The sequence below is a fragment of the Octopus bimaculoides genome, chromosome 20 (genome assembly GCF_001194135.2).
Source record: "Octopus bimaculoides isolate UCB-OBI-ISO-001 chromosome 20, ASM119413v2, whole genome shotgun sequence".
Taxonomy (NCBI): domain Eukaryota; kingdom Metazoa; phylum Mollusca; class Cephalopoda; order Octopoda; family Octopodidae; genus Octopus; species Octopus bimaculoides.
Window position 1 is genome coordinate 35,973,659 of NC_069000.1, and position 7,130 is coordinate 35,980,788.

A 7,130-nucleotide genomic window follows, 5' to 3' on the forward strand; every position below is an offset into this window, starting at 1 on the left:
ATATGTAATATATATGTATGTATGTCTGTGTATATATATATATATATATATATATATATATATATGTAATAAATATATATGTATGTTTGTAAATGTAATCAGTTTCTTCATTGGTGGACCAGCTTACTTCCTTGATTCTTATTTATTCATTTTATTTATATCACAATTTGTATGCATAATAGTGTTGTTTCCACAGGTTTCCAATGGGTCACTCAATGGTTCACTGCATTTCTGACTGTGAGATTGACAAGGAAGTATTTTTAACATTACATGATGGGGACACACACACACACATACACACACACCACAGCAGTAATTGTTTTCACCTCAATAGACGTCAGTGATTGGTTGAAATTACCAAAATACAAGTTTTAGCATGAAATAACTTCAAATATATAAATTTTTCTCTGTTCTATAAGACAAAATATACAGAATAAATGAAGTTTTAAAGTGTTTCGGTAGAAAACACACTAAATAAAAAATGGTGTCCGCCAAATCAGAAAGATTTCTTTATTGCCCACAAGGGACTAAACATAGAGGGGACAAACAAGGACAGACAATGGGATTAAATCGATTACATCGACCTCAGTGCGTAACTGGTACTTAATTTATCGACCCCGAAAGGATGAAAGGAAAAGTCAACCTCTGTGGAATTTGAACCCAGAACGTAAAGTCAGGAGAAATACCGTTAAGCATTTTGCCCAGGGTGCTAACGTTTCTGCCAGCTCGCCACCTTAAAACAGTTGCTTCTGATAGGAGGTGCCTGAGGATTCTACCTCTACAACCCACCTAGGTATAGTGGGTGGTGAAAATGGATAGATGGATGGAATTATATAAAAAAACTTGTAATTTAATACTATACAACAATTGATCTCATCAACTGTTTCTGACAACTTACTGACTTCTAAGACTGGCACAGGTCTACATATTTCAAGGGAGGGGCAGTTGATTATATCAACCCCACCAATACTAAATTGGTGCTTACCTTTCATCTTAGAAAGATGAAAAGCAAAATCTACTTTAGTAGGAATTGAACTCAGAACATAAAGGGATGCAACTAAATACCACAAGGTATTTTGTCTGCTGCTCTACAGATACTGCCAGTCCATCACTCTTCTCCATGAACAAAATATTGATTTCAAATTTTGGCACAAGGCCAGCAATTTTTGGGGAGGGAGTAAGTCAATTACATCTACCCAGTATTCAACCGGTACTTGTTTTATCGACCCCTAAAAGGATAAAGGCAAAGTCGACCTCAGAATGTGAAGACTAACAGAATGCTGCTAAGCATTTCGCTTGGCGTGCTAGCAGTTCTGCCAGCTCACTGCCTTCCCATGAATGAAATATTAAAAAGCTTATACTTATTTCTAGTGCTTTTCTGTTTCTGCCTACTCTACTACAACTACTTATACTTCTGTGGCTCTTTAACATTCAAATTAATCAAAGACTAACTCATAGAGATGTTTCTGTTATTTCAAATAGGCCATGCCAAATCTCATTACTTTTGGCAGCATACCTTACCCCATACCTATCGCACAAAAAATCACGTTTTTGTCTTAAGTTTCATCATTTTAATCATATTTTCCCATCATCAACATATCTAAAAGCATTATTATTAGGAATGTTTATAGGTTAGTGTTGAAAGCAGCATAAAATATTCATTTATATATCATCATTATCATTCATTTAACATCCACTTTTACATGCTTACATGAATCACACACAGTTTGTTGAGGCAGATTTTCTATGGCCAGATGGCCGTCCTGTTGCCAGCCTTTCCTTGTTTCTAAGCAAGATAGTATTTCTCATGGCCAGATATAACTGGAAACAAACAACATCACTTGTATGACAATGCTGCTCATTTACAACCATTATGTGATGTCAGGACATGGGTACGCACACACACATGTACACACACACACATGTACACACACACACACACACACACACACACACACACACACACATGCACAAGATGAGCGTCTTTCAGTTTCCATCTGTCAAATCCACTCACAAGAGCCGGGGCTATTCTAGAATACATTTTCCCAAGGTGCTGCACAGAGGGATTGAAACAGAGACCATGTGTTTTGGAAGCAAGCTTCTTAACCACACAGCCACATCTACACTTACATGTGTGGGGTGTGTGTGTATGTGTGTGTGTATTCTGATTTTTTTTTTTTACTTGTTTCAGTCATTTGACTGCGGCCATGCTGGAGCACCGCCTTTAGTCTGGCAACTTATTCTTTGTAAGCCTAGTACTTATTCTATTGGTCTCTTTTGCCGAACTGCTAAGTGATGGGAACATAAACACACCAGCATTGGTTGTCAAGCAATGCTAGGGGGACAAACACAGACACACATATATTTAATTTTATTGTTATTTCCCAAATGTGTTGCATAGAGTTATATTTTATTTCTGTCTACATCATAGTATTTTCCCATTTTCCTGTTTGAGTATTGATGTAAAGCAATCATTACATTTGTTTCAAATAACCTAAAGTGTAGCAGTTTCATAATACAGTCACTTTCATGTTGCTCCTTTATTCAATTCATTGTCAATTTACTTGTATTTGCCCTCGAACCCATGAGGTCCTCAATTTTATCTGACTGCATGGTATCTTAGGCAAATGCAATTTTCTATAGCTTCAGTCTGACCCATACCTTGTGAGTGAAACAGAATCCTCGTTATGGTAGAACAGACATCCATTAATGTTACATTATGTTGTTTAACCCCAGGTTACCTCATTCTGACTACTGACACCTATAATAATCAAAGTTATTCCAGCCATGATTATCCCGTTCATCTGTCAAGCATTGCATATGTAGTACTACATCATCTATTGTATTCCTTCATTTATTAAGACAGTCAGGTATGATTTGAAGGAGGTTTCATTGCAATTTCTAGCAGGTTGAGCAAGCAATGGTAGGGGCTGCTTCACTTATACAACTGTAACCATTATCATCCCAAAGCTGGTGGGAAAAGACAAAATTATCCCCATAGGTAAAAACTGTTTAATAAAGATAATACTGTACTTGATATTTTATTGACTATTATTCAATTCTGTTGTCCTTGAGATATTATCATTTGACATATGTTTTTCAAGTTAGTATAGTAGATACCAAGAGACTTATACATGAATAAATGCCATGTATCTTCATTGCTTTTTTTTTTTTTTAATTATTCATAATGCATTAACTGCAGAAGAGGAGCAAGGTCATGATTGCATGTATGCTTTCAGTGATGCACAGATTTAATTTGTCGGCTTATTTTTTTACAGTTGTCAATTTACTAATAAATAAGGCAGATATTTACTAACAAGGAAAACGAAACCTTGTTAAATGTCATATGATCTGTTGAAAATGGTCTGTGGAGAAATGGCAAAGAGAGGGGCTTTCAGAAACTAGGAGTGTTGTAACCCTTTAGCATTCAGATTACTTTGTCAAATGTCATGCTTATTTATTCATGTTGTTTTGAGTTAACCATGCGTTATCTCGTCGCTTTGAGATTTTGATGATGCAATTGTTACCTTTAGAATGACCTTGTAGATTAGGTGTGAGAGACTGGATCAGGCTGGGTTGAACATAAAGCAGGTAGAATATTTGGGCTGGATGTGGCTGTCCATGTAACGGTAAGTCAGTTAATTGATGGGCATATCTTAATATTGAGAAATAGATCTACAACAAAGGAGATGTGATGGTGGGTGGGGGAAGTTCCTGGCATGTTAATTCATATGTAGCCCAGTAACAATTCCCAGCTGTAGATATTTTAGTCATCTATGCTGCTAATATCTGTGTAGGAAAGGCATGAATGTCACCACTAGCATTTCATGTCAATCTTTCAGGAAGTCAGTAACACTGATCATAAATAGTCAAGCAGTGAGTACAGATTTGTGGTATGTGATTCATTACCTAACTCCAATTCATCTCCAGTAACAGGCATTACAACCATTTTTCCTTTTACTTTAGGCACTGTGTACCTTGTAAAATATGTAATCTCTTTACTTTTTTAAAATGATAAATATGTAATTTGCAGGAGATTTGGCTCCAATTTCTAACAGAGCAGATGCTAGTGTAAAGGGTTCCTTGTTGAACTTGTTAACTCTGTTTACCTGTATGTGAAATGAATTGACACTTTGCCAATTTAGTATTAAATTTAAGTGCTACTGAGGCCAACCTTGCCTTTCATCCTCTTAGAGTTGATTAAATAAAGTTACTAGTCCAAGACTAGTGGATTGGTGAAATTGATCAAGCTTCAGATGAGATGTTTTGTGATATTCCTGGCCCTTTGCATTCTGAGTTCTTGTGATATTCCTGGCCCTTTAAAGCATTCTGAGTTCTTGAGTGGCAGACTTAATCCCTCATTTGGTTTAACACCACCGCCTGATTCTTGGCTGCCTTTAATAGCGTTTGCTTTGATGCAAGCATTTTGACCAGATTTCCAGTAAGAGGATAATTTCCTCCTTTCATCCTACCGACCAGTCTTGGAGGCCCCTGGAAAAAATAAAAAGGGTCATTGGCACTGCTTTTTCTTTGATGGCTAATTGATGAAAAAAAAAATTTTTTATTATTATTGTTGTTTCAGTCTTTGACTGTAGTCATGCTGGGGCACTACCTTGAAGGGTTTACTCAAACAAATTGACCCTAGTACTTAATTTTTTAAAGTCTGGTACTTATTCCATCACCCTCTTTTGTTGAACTGCTAAGTTACAAGGATGTATACAAACCAACACTGTTGTCACATGATGCAAGGGAGAAATACACACACACACACACACACACACACACACACACACACATGCAGGGGTCAGGCTTTCACACAGTTTTCATTTACCAAATTCATTCACAAAGCATTTGGTTGACTCAGGCCTATAGTAGAAGACTCTACACATTCAGCTAAGTATTTCTGCAATTGTTTCCCTATAAGACAGCATTAGTAGTACTTCTTACTGGCACAAGCTAAACTGCATTTCATTTAGGCTAATTCTATTCACAATTAATTTAATTATAACTCTTTTTTAGAAATTTAAATCAACTAGTCTATCACTTTGTTGTCTCAGTGCTTGCTTGTCTCCAGAGCATCCCCTTTGCCCTTGTAACAGTTTATGATGATGATATTGCTATGCCAGTCATTGTGCATGACACCTCCCTGTAGCACTTGATTGTATAAATGACTATCACATAACCTACTGCACCAGATATTTTAAGCATCTCAGCAAGTATCCCTGACAATACCCTCCTAGCTTTTGTATCCTTAATTGTACATGTGACCATACTTCACTCACAGACCCCTCTGTTGCTGAAGTGTGATCATATGTGCAATGTTGAGTCGACGCGGGGTAGACTTCTTTCTCTCTTTCATGCTTTGTCCTCATTCAACAATCTTTTGCAATAGCACTTGCATTCCTCTTTCTCCTTTTCAGCATAAAAAAGGGCAAATGTACTAGTATAGGCACAGGAGTGGCTGTGTGGTAAGTAGCTTGCTTACCAACCACATGGTTCCGGGTTCAGTCTCACTGCGTGGCACCTTGGGCAAGTGTCTTCTACTATAGACTCGGGCCGACCAAAGCCTTGTGAGTGGATTTGGTAGACGGAAACTGAAAGAAGCCCGTCATATATATGTATATATATATGTGTGTGTGTGTGTGTGTGTGTGTGTGTGTGTGTGTGTGCGTATGTTTGTGTGTCTGTGTTTGTCCCCTTAGCATTGCCTGACAACCGATGCTGGTGTGTTTACGTCTCCGTAAATTAGCGGTTCGGCAAAAGAGACCGATAGAATAAATACTAGGCTTCCAAAGAATAAGTCCTGGGGTCGATTTGCTCAACTAAAGGCAGTGCTCCAGCATGGCCGCAGTCAAATGACTGAAACAAGTAAAAGAGTAAAAGAGTATTATCCCATACACAATTTTCTCTCCCGATGCCCTCATTCTGTCTAATTCATTGTCTTGCAATTCAAACACCTCACACGTCTGATTGTCATGTTACAGAACATGCAAAACTCTTACTTTTGGCTTTTCCTCTTACTAAGTATATTTGATATTTAGCTCCTCTTCTAGTTACTTGATATTAAGATTTTGCTGTTGCTTTCTTCCAGCCTTTCCAGGCCTGTCTCTTAATATTTAGGTCTCTATCTACAGTAATAATCCATACAGGTGTGTTTCCCAGCCGCATGGTTCCAGGTTCAGTCCCACTGTGTAATACCTTGGGCAAGTGTCTTTTACTATAGCCTCAGACTGACCAAAGCCTTGTGAGTGGATTTGGTAGACAGAAAATGGAGAGAAGTCTATTGTGTATGTGTGTGTGTGTGTGTGAGCGCACGCGTGTGTATGTGTCTGTCTTTATCCTCCTACCACCACTTGACAACTGGTGTTAGTATGTTTACATCCCCATAACTTAGCAGTTCAGCAAAAGAGTCTGATGGAGTGTGTACCCCAAGATGGCTGTAGTCAAATGACTGAAACAAGTAAAAGAATAAAAAAATATCATGTTACCTTCCATTGAGCTGAACTCTTGCTCCAGACACAGACTTCATCTGTAACCTTCAGCAGGTATTCTTATAAGAAATCCCAGGTGCCCTTTCTGCCATAAGTCTCTATCTCATCCTCTCTTTTGTCCTATATATTAACTAACACTTCTCTGAAACTATGCCTGGTTGAAGCCTCTTTAAGTTCCCATATCTTCTCTCCCCAGATTGTCTTATGTCTTTCTGTCCCGCTAGCTCTTACTCTCAAATCACTTTGTCTATGTCAGGTGATTCATCTTTCACCAGGGAAAAGCTTAGCATTCACAGCCATTCAAGTCTGTCCATTTCATGACGACTTTGAAGTCTACCTGATTTGTGTGTTTCTGGCTGATTGTTACATGGTGTGATTATGATCATATGATTATAGTCTTATATATAATTATAATCTTTTACTGTAAATCTCTTCACCATAATTATCCTGCTATCACCGCAGTACTTGGAATCTAAGCACCATAGTGATATAACAATAAAAATTAAAAAAATAATTAAGAATAAAAATAAATAATTAAGAATAAAAATAAATAATTAAGAATAAAAATAAATAAATGATGAGGAAACAAGTGATGCTGGAAAATGTTTTCATAGTATAGCTTATATTTTCTTTACCATT

The 7,130-nt window shown here is 37.3% G+C and overlaps 1 long non-coding RNA gene across 1 annotated transcript; it reads right to left on the minus strand.

The window, feature by feature from the left end:
* Positions 1–2,391: 2,391 nt before the first annotated feature.
* LOC128250336 (uncharacterized) lies at positions 2,392–6,870 on the minus strand. Its single transcript, XR_008266363.1, has 2 exons — positions 6,489–6,870; positions 2,392–4,491 (listed from the first exon to the last, which is right to left on the minus strand). It is a non-coding gene; the product is annotated as an uncharacterized LOC128250336 (long non-coding RNA).
* Between the last annotated feature and the right edge of the window lie 260 nt (positions 6,871–7,130).